The sequence below is a fragment of the Notechis scutatus genome, chromosome 6, assembly GCF_049901735.1.
Source record: "Notechis scutatus isolate UNSWTSFEM ecotype Mainland chromosome 6, rNotScu1.2, whole genome shotgun sequence".
Taxonomy (NCBI): domain Eukaryota; kingdom Metazoa; phylum Chordata; class Lepidosauria; order Squamata; family Elapidae; genus Notechis; species Notechis scutatus.
Genome location: NC_142014.1, coordinates 31,287,758 through 31,303,894, shown reverse-complemented (window position 1 = coordinate 31,303,894; position 16,137 = coordinate 31,287,758). Strand labels below are relative to the sequence as shown.

General features: G+C 40.7%; 1 protein-coding gene across 22 annotated transcripts in view; it reads left to right on the top strand.

The window, feature by feature from the left end:
- Positions 1-16,137, top strand: part of PPFIBP1 (PPFIB scaffold protein 1) — a 90,818-nt gene that overhangs the window by 10,303 nt on the left and 64,378 nt on the right. The window contains exon 1 of one of the 22 annotated variants that reach the window (XM_087967853.1): positions 14,636-14,698. The exons of the other annotated variants lie outside the window; for them this stretch is intronic. The gene's annotated coding sequence lies outside the window, so the exon portion shown is untranslated. Of the gene's footprint in view, positions 1-14,635; positions 14,699-16,137 lie in introns of those variants that run through there. 22 annotated transcript variants of the gene reach the window in all.

Here is a 16,137-nt window from a genome sequence, read left to right as displayed (position 1 = left end):
AACCATTGTTACTTCAAGTTTGGGGATTTCCCTGCTCTTTGTTGTAGAATTCACCATGAAAAATGCATTGGTTGATTAATTTTACAACCCGTATCAGATCCAACAAAGATAAAATACAAGAACTATTTCCAGGATAAAGAAGATAAAAGAAATACAACAATAAAATACCTATGTGATAAATACACAGATACAGTATTCAGTTGAATATTTTGCCTCTGATATGTTCCACGAATTCCAATGGATTCTTAGTTGAGTTGCCTTGTCTAATAAATTTAGCATATATATATATATATCACACCATCACAAAATCTCCAGAACTGTAAAGCCTACAAACTTAAAATTTGGCATGTATCTTCCTCTTGGCTTCTTGGTGCTCACTAAGACAAGATTTTTTGAAATAACCATCAGATCATTTAGAGTATTTCCTATATTATTATTATTATTAATACGCTCTGATGCTAAGGAGTTCTACTCCCCCTCCCCACCTGAAAAGAAATCTGTTCCAAATGCAAAATACAAGCAGAGGAGTTTCAGTTTCAGTTTCACAGCAGCACCAAGCAGCTTTAGAACAGAACAGTTGAGCTAAGCCCCGCCCAGGATCCTTGCTGTCTCCTCCTTGCTCACACAGCAAATACTGTGTCATTTTCCAAACAGTCCTCAACTCTCTTACACACTGGCAGGACGCTAGCTAGATAAATACCGATGGATGCTGGTAGGCAGAGTCAGAATTACCCTCCCTTATTTTCCTCCCCAAAAACTCAGCCCAACCACATAGTTTCCAAGCAAAGCACAGGTATTGAGCTAGTTTTAAATATCTAAACCTCATAGGGCATAGAGTTTTTTTAAAATAATTTTTATTATAAAGTAAGGCTTTCAAGTACTTCATCCTGGAGTGTTTAAAGTTTTGCAAATGGGCAGAAGGATAGCACAGAACGCATCTTGGTAAGAGACTGTAATTGTATAGATTATGTATTGCATAACCTATTATTAGAACTGGAGTGGATCTAATCTACGGATCTTATTCTAATCTCAAAAGAGGCACTTTCGTGTGACTTCGTAGTCCTGGACTCTGTTGGAGATCTACCCACTGGAGATTTCACTGTTCTGCATTTCTGGAGATCAGGAGCTTCGAATTCAAGTGCTTGCTTGGGGTTGCATTCTTCCTTTCTTCCTCTGATCAGTTTTGGAGAGTGAACAAGACAAATAGATTGCCCTCGACTTACAATGGTTCATTTAGTGACCGTTCAAAGGTACAATGGCACTGAAAATTGTGGCTTCGGACCAATTTTTCACATGATCGTTGCATTCAGAGGCTTGGCAACTGGCAAGGACTTATGACAGTTTAATTTAAAGTTGCCAAAGGTTAGAAACTTCATTATATAGTTAGTTTTTTTCTCCCTTTTCCTTCAATAGCAGGGGAATCCTACTTGTAAGACTGCTCAGGAGACTAAATTAATGAAAAGAACCAAATAGCAATAGCACTTAGACTTATATACTGCTTCACGGTGCTGTTACAGCCCCCTCTAAGTGGTTTACAGAGTCAGCCTCTTTCCCCCAACAATCTGGGTCCTCATTTTACCCACCTCGGAAGGATGGAAGGATGAGTCAATCTTGAGCCAGTGAGGATCGAACTCCTGGCAGTGGGCACAGTTAGCCTGCAATGCTTCTAACCACTGCACTACCAGGGAAGGTGAATAAGAAAGGGGATAAGAGGGAAGGGAAGGAAGGAAGGAATAGCATTTACAGTATATGCCACTTCACAGTGCATAGCGTCAGCCTATTTGCCCCCAACAATCTGAGTCTTTTTTTATCGACCTCAGAAGGATGGGAGGCTAGATGAAGCAACAGTTGGAGAGAAATGAGAGCCCTGTATGAAATATTCATAACTTTCAATAAAGCTTCTGGAGAGAGAGAGAGAGAGAGAGAGAGAGGTGGGGAGAGAGAGGGAGGGAGAGAGAGGGGGGGGGGAGAGAGGGAGGGAGAGAGAGAGAGACAAAGAGAGACAGAGAGAGAATGAGGTAGACAGAGACAGAGACACAGAGACAGACAGAGACAGAGAGAGGGAGACAGAGGGAGAGAGGAAGAGGGAGGGAGAGAGACAGAGAGAGACAAAGAGACACACAGAAAGAGAGAGGGAGAGGGAGGGAGAGGAATTGAGAGAGGGAGAGGGAGTGAGACAAAGAGACAGAGAGAGAGGGAGAGGGAGAGAGGGAGACAGAGGGAGAGAGAAGAAGGGAGAGAGAGAGAGAGAGAGAGAGAGAGAGAGAGAGAGAGAGACCCCCATGCAGATCTTCTGGGGAAAAAAAAGGGAGATACCCATGTTAAAAGATGGAAGAAAAGACCTTCCAGAAATCTCCCACCATCGCTTCTCTGGTGTTGCTCATGCCAGCCTTCTCCAAGTCGAATTCAAAAGTTTGCGGCTGCTTTAAGGCGAGACAATTGCAAAGGCTGACCTCATTCTGTCGTGTGGTTTTATGAAATGGGGACACGAGGTCATCCTTCTCCCCCAGCCCTTTCCTCACATCCTTCAGAGTAGCCATGATTACTTCCAGGGTGACAATTGGATGTCACCTGGTGTCATTCTCATGTTTGGTGGTGGGGAGCATGTGAGAAGATGCTTGGCTTTGCTCTCTGAAAACACGTTCTTCTCCAATTTTGAGAGAAATAAAACCTGAATGGGGATTTTTTAAAAATAGAACGTCATAACGGGTGGGGTGTGTCCTGGCATGCAAAATGAAATAAAATAAAATAAAATTTCTGGAATGGAAATGGTGGTTGTGTGTTCATTCAAAGCCTGGAATGGAAATGGTGGTTGTGTGTTTCTTCAATGCCTGGAATGGAAATGGTGGTTGTGTGTTTGTTCAGTGCCCAGAATGGAAATGGTGGTTGTGTGTTTCTTCAGTGCCAGGAATGGAAATGGTGGTTGTGTGTTTCTTCAGTGCCAGGAATGGAAATGGTGGTTGTGTGTTTCTTCAGTGCCGGGAATGGAAATGGTGGTTGTGTGTTCATTCAAAGCCTGGAATGGAAATGGTGGTTGTGTGTTTCTTCAATGCCCGGAATGGAAATGGTGGTTGTGTGTTTGTTCAGTGCCCAGAATGGAAATGGTGGTTGTGTGTTTGTTCAGTGCCCAGAATGGAAATGGTGGTTGTGTGTTTCTTCAGTGCCGGGAATGGAAATGGTGGTTGTGTATTTCTTCAATGCCTGGAATGGAAATGGTGGTTGTGTATTTCTTCAATGCCTGGAATGGAAATGGTGGTTGTGTATTTCTTCAATGCCTGGAATGGAAATGGTGGTTGTGTGTTTGTTCAGTGCCCAGAATGGAAATGGTGGTTGTGTGTTTCTTCAATGCCTGGAATGGAAATGGTGGTTGTGTGTTTCTTCAATGCCTGGAATGGAAATGGTGGTTGTGTGTTTGTTCAGTGCCCAGAATGGAAATGGTGGTTGTGTGTTTCTTCAATGCCTGGAATGGAAATGGTGGTTGTGTGTTTGTTCAGTGCCCAGAATGGAAATGGTGGTTGTGTGTTTCTTCAATGCCTGTGTGTTTGTTCAGTGCCCAGAATGGAAATGGTGGTTGTGTGTTTCTTCAATGCCTGAAAATGGAAATGGTGGCTGTGTGTTTCTTGGGTTTAAATGGGGACACGAGGTCATCCTTCTCCCCAGCCCTTCCTCACATCCTTCAGAGTAGCCATGGAATGGACAATGGTGGTTGTGTGTTTCTCATGTTCAGTGCCCAGAATGGAAATGGTGGTTGTGCCTCTGTTTCTTCAATTTTGCCTGAATGGAAATGGTGGTTGTTTTTGTTCAATGCCCAGAATGGAAATGGTGGGTGTGTTTCTTCAGTGCAAATGGAAATGGTGGTAAAATAAAATTCAATGCCTGGAATGGAAATGGTGGTTGTGTGTTTGTTCAGTGCCCAGAATGGAAATGGTGGTTGTGTGTTTCTTCAATGCCGGGAATGGAAATGGTGGTTGTGTGTTTCTTCAATGCCTGGAATGGAAATGGTGGTTGTGTGTTTCTTCAATGCCTGGAATGGAAATGGTGGTTGTGTGTTTGTTCAGTGCCCAGAATGGAAATGGTGGTTGTGTGTTTCTTCAGTGCCGGGAATGGAAATGGTGGTTGTGTATTTCTTCAATGCCTGGAATGGAAATGGTGGTTGTGTATTTCTTCAATGCCTGGAATGGAAATGGTGGTTGTGTGTTTCTTGAATGCCTGGAAGGGAAATGGCGGTTGTGTGTTTCTTCAGTGCCCGGAATGGAAATGGAGGTTGTGTGTTTGTTCAGTGCCCAGAATGGAAATGGTGGTTGTGTATTTCTTCAATGCCTGGAATGGAAATGGTGGTTGTGTATTTCTTCAATGCCTGGAATGGAAATGGTGGTTGTGTGTTTCTTGAATGCCTGGAATGGAAATGGTGGTTGTGTGTTTCTTCAATGCCCGGAATGGAAATGGTGGTTGTGTGTTTCTTCAATGCCCGGAATGGAAATGGTGGTTGTGTGTTTCTTCAATGCCCAGAATGGAAATGGTGGTTGTGTGTTTCTTCAGTGCCCGGAATGGAAATGGAGGTTGTGTGTTTCTTCAGTGCCGGGAATGGAAATGGAGGTTGTGTGTTTCTTCAGTGCCGGGAATGGAAATGGAGGTTGTGTGTTTGTTCAATGTCTGAAATGGAAATGGTGGGTGGGTGTTTCTTCAATGCCCGGAGTGGAAGTGGTTGTGTGTTCCCTGAAACCGGAATTTTCTTCCGCCATAAGGGAAGACGTTGTCTTTCTGTACAAAGCAGGAAGTCCTTAAGGTACGACCACCATTGAGCCCAAAATTTCTGTTGCTAAGTGAGACATTTGTTAAGTTAACATTTTATCACTTTTCTTGCCACAGTCATTAAGTGAATCACTGCAGTTCTTCACACAGTTGTTAAGTGAATCCGGCTTCCTCATGGACTTCACTTGTACAAAGATCGCATAAGGGGATAATGTGACTCCCGGGATACTGCAACCGTCATAATATGAGTCAGTTGCTGAGAGTTTGAAGTTTGATCACGTGACCATAGGACCATGATGGAAACCTATGCCACGTGTGCCGGAAGTGGCACACACAGCCATTTCTCCCGGCACGCAAGAACTCATCTGGAAAAGCCCCACTGCGCATGCTGCCGCCCGACAGCTGATAGTTGGGTATCTGGCACACATGCACAGGGGGATGCATGGGAGACATGAACACACGTGCAGAGACATGCAGTGCATGGAGGGATCACGCATGCACGCACAGATGGATGGGGTGCGGGGGTGATTGCGCACGCATGCACAAAGATGTGTGGAGCACGGTGATCGAGCGCACATGCGCAGACCCGCAGCGTGCTGCACGGGATCATGTGTGCAGGCACAGGGTGTGTGTGGGGAGGCCAGCATGCATTGCCTTCTGAGTGCTGGCACGCGAGCGAAAAAGGTTTGCCACCACTGTCACAGGGGATGCTGCAATGGTTGTAAGTGTGAACAAAAGTCACAAGTCATTTTTTCCAGTGCCGTTGTAACTTTGAACAAACACTAAGCAAACGGTTTTAAGATGTGGATTGCCTGTATGCCCATTTGGTATGTCCTTAAATCTTCCCCATTAACAAGCCTGGTGGTTATATATATATACTGTATTTTAAAAAAACTAATCTCTCTTTCATTCTCCCCTGAGCATCTTCCTAGTAAATATCTCCTGTTCCCTTACGGAGTTGAGGCCTCATGGTTTTTGCCTAGCAAATCTTTCTAAGTTTCTTCTCCTTCCTAAGTCGCCGCGGATGTACTACATCCATGTGTATTTTTATTTTTTTTGCAACCACTGCTTTTCCCTTCAGCCCCGGAGTTGATAGATGTAGGCGAAGCAAAGTCAAGCAGAAGTAAATCTACTCTGCTGGTATGTGTGGGGGAAAAATAATCAGAAATAGAATCGGATCCATTGGAACTCTCGCCGGCCTTTGTCATAAGGCACTTGGGAAAATAAAACGCGACGTACACGTCCTTAACGGCCAAAATAGAGCACCGAATTTCAGCTGCGACGTGAGACAAACGAGTTTTGCCCCCCATTGTATGAACTTTCTGGCCGCGATTGTTAAATGAATCCCTGCGGTTGTTAAATAAGGTCACGCCGTTGATGAGAGTGAATCTGGCTTCCCCCGTTCATTTTGCTATTCAAGAGGTCGCCAAAGGGAGTCATGTGACCTTGGGACCCTGCAACTGGCATAAGTACAAGTCAGTTTCCAAGCATTTGAATTTTGATCAGGTGAGCATGGGGAGATACTACAACGGTCGTAACTGTGAAAAACGTCCTGTTTTTCAGTGCTATTGTAACTTTGAATGCTCACTAAATAGAACTGTTATAAGTTGAGGACTACCTGTATGCATTTACACACAGGTGGGCACATGCCCCCCTATTTCTCTCTCTCCCTCTCCCTCTGTCTCTCTCTTTCTCTCTCTCTCTCTCACACACACACAATATTTTGAGGTTATCACAAAATGTTGAGGTTAGCTAGCTAGCTAGCTGGATATATGATAGATAATATATGAAGTTCCAAATCATGCTAAGCCAATCTCATAGTTTTATGGCAGCAAAAATAAAAATAATTTCAAATTGTGCTCTAAATTCTCCTGTTTTTTTTTAAAAAGCATCCAAAATATTCTAGCTAGCTGTAAATCAGGAACATGCTGATTTTCAGCAAACTGATTGTGACCCCATCTCCAATATTCTTTGAACCCCTCTAAAATTCAGGCCTGATTTTGAAACACCCCCCCCCTCCAAAATTCTTTGAATTGTGCAAAATTCAGGTCCGATTGTGAACCCTCCAAAAATCTTTGAACCCCCCAAAATTCAGGCCTGATTGTGAACCCTCCAAAATCCTTCCTAATGCAGCAGCAAAATTTATTTATAAACCAATCCATTTAGAACTATGGTGATCCATAAGTTTTCGGTAAGTCCCTGGCCTCTAGCTCCAATGTTTGTTTGGCTGTTTGGATATTTGTTGACCCATTTTCCAAAGCAGAGCTTCCAAACACAACAGAATGGAAAGTCGGTTAACTAAACTATACCCACAGAAAGAGAGCAAGCCTTTTAACAGTCCAAAAAGGAGATTATGCTCTCTCTCTCTCTCTCTCTCTCTCTCTCTCTCTCTCTCACACACACACACACACACACACACACACACACACACACACAGAGAGAGAGAGAGAGAGAGAGAGAGAGAGCAGTTTCCTTTATATTTAGTGAGGTATATATGATTTGACTCTTCTTCGTTGCTGAAAACACAAACAAAGGCTTTCATTGTGGGAAGCAATTTAATTTTTTTCCTCTGAGCTTTGTCGGGATAAAGTATTTTTCCAAGCGCAGAGAGAAATCTGTGGGTCACTTTTTCCAATAAAGTCTGACATTCTCGGCTGTACTTCGACACACACACACACACACACACACACACACACACACACACACAAGTCAGGCAATTTGGCCTGTTGCTAATTAAATCAGCCTTGCCTGAACAATTCCCAGCATGTCATGCTTGACTGGGTGGTAGATTGTACCTAATTTTCCTTTCATTTCTCTGAAAATGAAACCGGTGGCAATAATAGGAAACCAATCTAAAGCTGGAAGCTGCTGCTCTCACCTTAAATGTTTTATTTTGCAGTAGATTTTTGCAGTAATGAGATTCCCCCAAGCACAATAGTATATTGAAAGTTTCTCAGTCTGTCTGTCTATCTATCTATCTATCTATCTATCTATCTATCTATCTATCCATCCATCCATCCATCCATCCATCCATCTGGAAAAAATACACCCACCAAACAGAAATAATCAAAAGCCTTTGGAATGTATTTCTAACATAAAATCCTAGCCAGAACTGGAAAGAAACTTGTTTTAAATTAGAATAACTCCAATTTTTTTTTGGAAGATAACATTTTTATTTTTTAAAAGCTGATTAAAATATATCCTATTGCACTAAAGACCGGAAACTTAGATATTGATATGCAAAAGCATGAATTTTGGGGCGCAGGAATGGATGAGTTAGCTACTTCTTTTCTATACTATCCAGTTTCTGAATTTATTTTCCTTGCTTAACCGGTTTTTCCCATTTCTGTCTGTCATGCTGGCAAGTTTATAGCTTGTGAAGTGGCAGCTCCCTTGCAAATCGTCTGGAAAAAAAATCACGAGTTTCTGGTTTTATCTGCTCATGTATATCTGAGGAGAAGCCCGTTTAAGATGAAATGGAGAAAGGAACCCCAAGTTTTACAAGATCTTCTTGTAAAAGGAACCTCTTGGTTTCCTTTTTGAGGGGTGTCCTTCAGTAGTTAGACATGTACATCTTGTTTGACTTGATTTATTGCAATGTTTAAATAGAGTTCTGAGAATCTTCCATCATGGAAAGGAGGAGTTGTGCAAATAACTGATCTTTTTTTTTTTTTAAATTAATGAGGCTTCTTTGGCTGCTACAGACTTCAGTAACAGGTGATATATGAAACCTACCCCTTTTCCATGGATGGCAAAATGTAAAATCACTGAACCGGTAGTTACACCGGTTGGTCCCACCCCTGGGAGGGCGAGTAGAACTCCTTAGCATCACAGCGTAATAATAATAATAATAATAATAATAATAATAATAATAGTAAAAATAAAAATAATAAATAAAAATAAAAACAAAAAATAAAGCTCAGACTGACTACAAACAACGTCACACACAGTCGTTCAGATGGTCCACTGGAACTTGTGTCACAACTACCATCTGCCTGTAACAAAGAACTGGTGGGATCATAAGCCTGAAAAAGTGGTTGAAAATGAGCATGCAAAACTACTGTGGGACTTCCATATACAGACTGACAAAGTTTTGGAACACAATGCCCTGGATATCACGATTGTGGAGAAGAAAAAAGTGTGGATCGTCAACATTGCCATACCTGGTGACAGCAGAATCGACAAGAAACAACTTGAAAAAGTCACCAGATATCAGGACCTAATAATAATAATAATAATAATAATAATAATAATAATAATAATAATAATAATAATAATAATAATAATAATAATAATAATAATAATAAAAATATATATATTTTTAAAAGAATTCTATGTGATCTCTTGAATCTGCTCTTGGCTTGTGAACGGTGGTTTGGGATTGATATCTCGGGTTTAAAATTTCAAGAGCTTGCCCTGTTTTATTTCAAGCCACTGGCATCATGGCCGACTCCAAACTAGCTTTTAAACTGGGTTCCAAGAGCAGATTTGGGAAATGACTGAATTATCCTGTATGAGGCATGAAGAGAAAGCTATCTTTGTGGTTTGTCTAGACGGCCCAACTGCTGATGCCTCCTAATAAATCAGGCAATATTTCCTAGCTGTGTTGACAGAGAATTGGGAGGTGGGAGGAAGTTTTAGGCCAGCACGCTGGTTGATTGAATGTCTTCCAAGGGTTTAGCAGAGTTTATAATTATATTTTGAGCATTTTAGGCTTACAAAAAATAACCCCTCCGATGTTTTTGCCAGTAAATTCCCTTGGCGCCTCTGTTTGGCTTTGCAATGGGTCTGAATTTTGGATGCCCCTCATCCAAAGGAGAGCTAATATAATCCTAGATTGCAAGAACGGATAGTTTCAAGATCATGAGAAGTGAAATGCCGTTTTATATTGCATTGGTGGGACCATACTTGGAATATTGTCTCTGATCATGGTCACCAATGATACAAAAAAAGATGTTAGGATCCTAGAAAGACTGCAGAGGGAACCCAAAGGTGCTTTTTTTCAAGAAGCAACTGGACTTATTGGTTTTGCTTTCAAGACATTTTGTGTCATGTTCCCATCGGAGCCTGAATCTGTGGGGGAAGATGAGCAGGAACTAGAGCCGAGGGAGATCGAGGGGCGGCTTCATTGGCTTGGGAGGAATATGGGGAGGAGCAGGCTGAGGCAGGCCAGGGCCTTTCAGGATTGGGATGGCTTGTAGGCAGGGAGGAAGGAGAGACATGAGAGACAGAGCTCAGGCGGTGAATAAGGACCGCCCATTCTGATCCATGAGCACAGAGAGTAGAGAGAAGGCGAGAACAGCACAGACTGAGCCGACTACTCAGGAGGGGAGTGCCCCGTCCCTCTTCACAAGGCACATCTGGGGACTGAGACTTTAGGAGATGCTCTGAGCTCTGTTTTCGCTGGCAGAAGATTGCAGGAGACCGTCGCAGTTGAAAACGGAGCTTGGGAGCCTGTTTTCACTGGCAGAGTGCTCGGGCCACCACAGGTGCCCTCGACACAAGTGACGGCAAACTGGTTATGCCTCTCATGCTCCCCCCAAGGTCAAACACAACCCTGATGTGGCCCTCAATGAAATCGAGTTTGACACCCTGCTTTGGGAGCTCTCTCGCACCCAAACTCATAAATACTACATGTAGGAATACAAAGAAAGACTCAAACGTTTGTCAAATGCATTCATTTTTGGGAATCCATTCGGAATCTCAAGTTCAGGCATTAAGTGAGACACTGCAATTGTTAAGTTGGTCACTTGGTTGTTCAACGAGTCTGGCTTCCCTACTTGACTTTGCTGGTCGGAAGGTCGCCAAAGGTGATCACATGATCTTGAGGAGACGGCAATCGTTATAAATACGAATCAGTTGCCAAGCCTCTGAATGTTGAACAGGGGGATGCTGCAAAAGTGTGAAAAATGGCCGTACAATAACTCAACTTTTTTGTCAGTGCCACTCTTCACTTCAAACAGTCACTATGTCGAGCCTTGACATGCTCAACAATAACCACTGCGGGTTGTGGCTATTCCAGGGGAATGGTTGCTGCCTGCCAATGTCCATTCTGTTGGGTCAAAGTCTCCGCTGCCTGCCTGATGCTGTTTGATGACGTCCCCTCTAGGTGACAGCCAGAGACTGATGAGATCGATAGCCAGCATTGCGTGGCTGCTGAGATGGAGGGGATTGCTTCCAGCATCAGCACCTGGCTACCGAACGGACTGTTATTATCCAATTTAGATCATGGCTACTAGGGGGTGGTCAAGGGTTGGGTGGTGGGCGGAAGGTGGGTTATGGGGCAGATTTGGACTCAGACTATTTAGGTAGCTTCACGAGGGCTTACTCTTCATGAATGAGTTGCCCTGTTCTTTGTTTTGGATCCTGCTGGAGATTACATATAGTAGTAAAGGACCCCGTTTTGTTTGACCAGGACTTGGCCAGGACATTGAAACACTAAACAACTTGTAACTCAAGGCTCACCTGTAACCACAACTGGGCTCTTTTTAAGGAATCTGTAACGATTAAAATTGTTAAATGGGTCGCCTTTTCATTAAATGCTGTTAATTTATAACAGGTGCTTAGTTCTTTTCTTTTTTAAAGAAAACCCATAATTTGATTCGTATATAAAAGTTGCTACCAACCCCAAAATTCGCTTCACAAGTCAAGATAGGCCTAATTTTGGTAGAAACAGTGTTGAGTTTGTGCGCAGCTGGTTGTATCAGAAGTGCAAGGTTTTTTTTTTTTTTAAGTGCTTAAAAAGGTATTATTTATCACACTTCCTTGCTATATTCTATTTGGTGATTTTTTTTTAAATTACTTAACGACCGGCATTCATTGATGCTGATTACTTTGCAAGAACTGCAGGCCCTATAAACACTATTTAAAATTAAATCTTGACACTTCCCAGAATAGCTGATTAGACGTGTTGGACTATCTAATTGCTACCCAAATTGTGGATCAATAATGAGACTGTATTTTAGCACTTGGTGACTATCTGGCTGGGGATGCTATATTGAAATATTTCTTTTAAAAATATTTTTTATTGTACATTTTTCCTTAATATCAGTGGTGGGATTCAAATAATTTAACAACCGGTTTTCTGCCCTAATGATTTTTTCCAACAACCAGTTCACCACAGTGCTCAGAAAGTTAATAGCCAGTTCTTCCAAACCGGTGCGAACCGAGTGAATCACACCACTGCTTAATGTATATAAAGATTTTAAATTGTATTTTATCAAGTTCCATTTTAAATAGTATTTTATCAAATTTCATTTTGAATTGCTTTTATTAAATTTTAGTAACAAATTGTTGCTGGAACTTTGCACTTTGATATGGCCCAAGGGCTAATCAATAAAGTCTTATTATTATGTATATAACAGTTCCAATTATACAATGTCATTGGTTATATCACTCCTTCTCTCCCTCCCATCATGTTATACAGCCTAGTTAAAATGATCATACAGTATAATCTCTTTTGATTCCGTGGTGTTATGCATCAGGATTATAACTATTATTTACTCATTTCTACCACAATATGCTGTTACAATTTTCATTTTGTGCATTTCATACTATGTTCACATGCAATCCAATAATCATTTTATTTGTTTATTTTATTTTATTTATTTATTTATTTAATTATTTAATTGTTTATTCTTACGTATTTCCATATCTCTGTATTTATTTTTATAAATACCGAACCAAAGAAGCTTCTCGGATAAGAAGTGAAATGTCTTCAAGGAAAAAACAACAACCAGAAACTCCAATTGCCTCTTGAAAAAAGGCACTTTTGGGACAACCATGACCTGGAGGACTGAGTATCTCCATAAAAAGAGTTTTAGCTTCTAGGGAAACAAGTAGAAATCCTTAAGAATTAAGCTAGTAAAATGAACCCATAGGAATCCTCTGTCCTTAAGAACGAGCTAGGGTTAAAAAAAAATCACAGGATTTTAAAAATGTACTTTATTACATTTTCTTCATGCTGTGATGCGAATGCAGGCCGTCCTTGACATACGCCCAGAATTTGAGGCCAACATTTCTGTCGCTAAGTGAAACATTTGTTAAAATGAATTTTATCCCATTTTATGACCTTCTTTGCCAGAGTTGTTAAGTGATTTACTTGCCGTTGTTCAATGAGGTACCAGGGTTGGGAAGGGGAATCTGGATTCCCCTGGGATGTTGCAACCGTAATAAAGACGAGTCAGTTTCTGAATTTTGATCAGGGGATGTTGCAGTGAAAAACATTCCTGTCACTTTTTTTCATTGCCATTGTAAGTTGGAATGGTCACTAAACAAACTGTTATAAGTCGAGGACCACCTGTATAGAGGTATTATAATACAGGTACTTTCTTTGCAAAAGAAAAGAATTCGGAAGACTGACTTTTGAGGCAAATGGAGATGGAACCCTTGTAGAGCAATGTATTTTCTTCTGTCTGCAGATTTTGCTACCGGAGCTTCTCAATTCTGTCTAAATTCGTCATTGACTCTTTGCTATTTGTGGTCTGCCTCCCGGGAACCCTGTTATTTGCCAATTATGTGCTTTTCTTAAAAACTGTGATTTAGAAGGCAGGGTTTAAACCCCGCAATCATGCATTGTGTCAAGGTGCACAAAAATAAAAATAAACCACCTTGGGTTATGTAAGCAGGTTTGGATGGAATAGCGACAGAGAAATCTGAATTTCATTAAGGGACATAAACTGCTAGCAAAAGATATATTGTGCTTAAAAGAAATGGTATTTTAGTTTGGTTTTGGGTTCCTGTGACTATTTTTATGCTGGTGGGCAGCGTTGAAACTCCTTCAAGCATGAATTATTCCTACAGAACTGGGTGTTACAGAGGTGGAGTTAGAAAAGGAATATTTTGCGTATATATATGTATATATATGTATATGATAACTTTATATTGCATATGATAATTAGAAAAGGAATGATTAATATTGCATATGATAATGTCTATAATTTTATATTGCATATGATAATTGGAAAAGGAATAAGTAGTATTGCATATGATCAAATACAATAACTATATTTATGAGAATAAGACAAGGAATAAGTAATATTGCATATGATAATGTAGATGATATTTATATTGCATATGAGAATTAGAAAAGGAATAATTAATAATGTATTTGATAACTATACAATAACTTTATATTGCGTATGATAATTTAAAAAGGAATAATTAATATTGCATATGATGACATTTACAATAACTTTATGAGAATTAGAAAAGGAATAATTAATAAGGTATTTGATAACGATGATAACTTTATATTACGTATGATAATTTAAAAAGGAATAATTAATATTGCATATAATAACTATACAATAACTTTATATTCCATATGATAATCAGAAAAGGAATAATATTGCATATGATAATGTATACGATAACCTTATATTGCATATGATAATTAAAAAAGGAATGATTAATATTGCATATGATAACCCGCAGCAAGATTATTGTGATACAAAAATTTGGGAAAGCAATGGTCTATAGATAGCTTTCAATTTATGGCCATGATTGGGACGAAAAAGTCAGTTGTTAAGCAAGGTGGCCATTAAGAGAATGGGCCACAGGTATTTGACCCATTTTTGCCAATGCTTGTCAATAGAATCCTGAATTATGTCATCCTTAAATGAATCCAGCTCCCTCCCATTAACTTTGCTTGTCGGAAGTTGCATGGGAAGGATGCAAACATTGTGATTCCCATCACCCTGGGAAGCTACAACTGTTTGCAAATACCTCCTGGTTGCCAAGCCCCTGAATTTTGATCACACAACCATGGAAATGTTGTCACAATTATAGATGTGAGGATCAGCTTGTCAGCCTCTTTTGGCCTCCCCCTAAGTTGGGTTGTCTTCTCCTATCTCCAGAGATCTGCTGTATGCATGGATTAAGTTATCTTGAACAACTGAAGAGCTAAGAAGCTTGGAGCTCCTCAACCTAGGTCAGGTCTTCCCTTGTTGAGTAGTCTGCTCCCTTCTCCCTCAGTGATTCTGGGTAGCATAGAAAGAGAAGAACCCCATTATAAAAACAATGACAAAGCAATGAACTTTCACCTCCCTGGTGGCAACAATCCATCAAGCCACTTGATGGTTTCCATTCCACTCTGGGTTCCTCCAGGCCTGTTGGCAAAGCCAAGTCTTCAGAGCCTTGAAAAAAGAGTGTCAAAGTGAGGACCAATCTTATCTCCATGGGGGTTGATGTTCCTCAAGGGGCCACTACATCAAGGGTCTTCAAACTTAGCAAGTTTAAGACTTGTGGACTTCAACTCCCAGAATTCCTGAAGTTGAAGTCCACAAGTCTTAAAGCTGTCAAGTTTGAAGACCCGCCTAGATGTTGGAACGGAAACCTGAACATTCCGGCCTCCCACTTCAGTAGGTCAAGTAGATGTAACTAGGAGAAGATGATCCTTCAAATAACTTGGTTCCAAGCCATGTAGGGCAAGGGCCTTCAAACTTGACAGCTTTAAGACCTGTGGACTTCAACTCCCAGAATTCCTGAGCTAACATGACTGGAGGAGGAATTCTGGGAGTTGAATCCACAAGTCTGCTGTCAAGTTGAAACCCCCTGATGTAGGGCTTTAAAGAGGACAATCAACACCTTGAATTAGACCCAGAAGTAAATTGGCTCCCACAGAAGGGATGACATATTGGCACACCTAGGCAATGCCCAAAACCTTTGATTGAGGAGCATAGAAATAGCTTTTCATCAGCAAAAACTATGCATATCTTGCATGTTATGTACAACAACATTATGTCTAATTTAATAAGGGTGTAATGCATAGACAATAATCTTAAGGAAGTGTTGTGGAGTTCACCCAAGTTCAGCTTCTTCCTATTATTTTATCATTTCCCAGATCTTTTCACATCAGAATAAAACTGCAGATGCTTTGGAGAGATACTTTAAGGAGTAGACTTCTTAAGGAGAGCCAGATGTTTTTACAGTGCCTAAAGGGTCTTGAAAACGATGGTATTTTGTAGTTCAACTGAACATATTTTACACTGTGAAAAAGAGGGGGGGAAATGAATTTTTTTTTAAATGGTGTCTCAGAAGGTACAAAAGATCTAAACAGTTCAGAAGGTCACCTTCAGGAAATGAAGCTCTGTGCTGATGGAGAGAACAAAACAAAGTAGGGAAAAAGGAAATGTATATAGCAAGGAATGCAGACAAATAGGAGAAATTGGCCCTGTGCAATTCGGATAAAAGCTAATAAATTGGATCAGCTGTTCCAAGGATTGCTACTTAATTGCACATTCCATCTGGGCTTCCTCGTAAGCAATTGGATTGTAGCATTTTGCAGAGTTCTTCCGTTTCATCATATAATTTTTTTAATTGATGAATAGAAAAGATGAATAGCTGTGAAGAGGGTGATTTTTCTTTTCTTGCTGTGAATAAAAG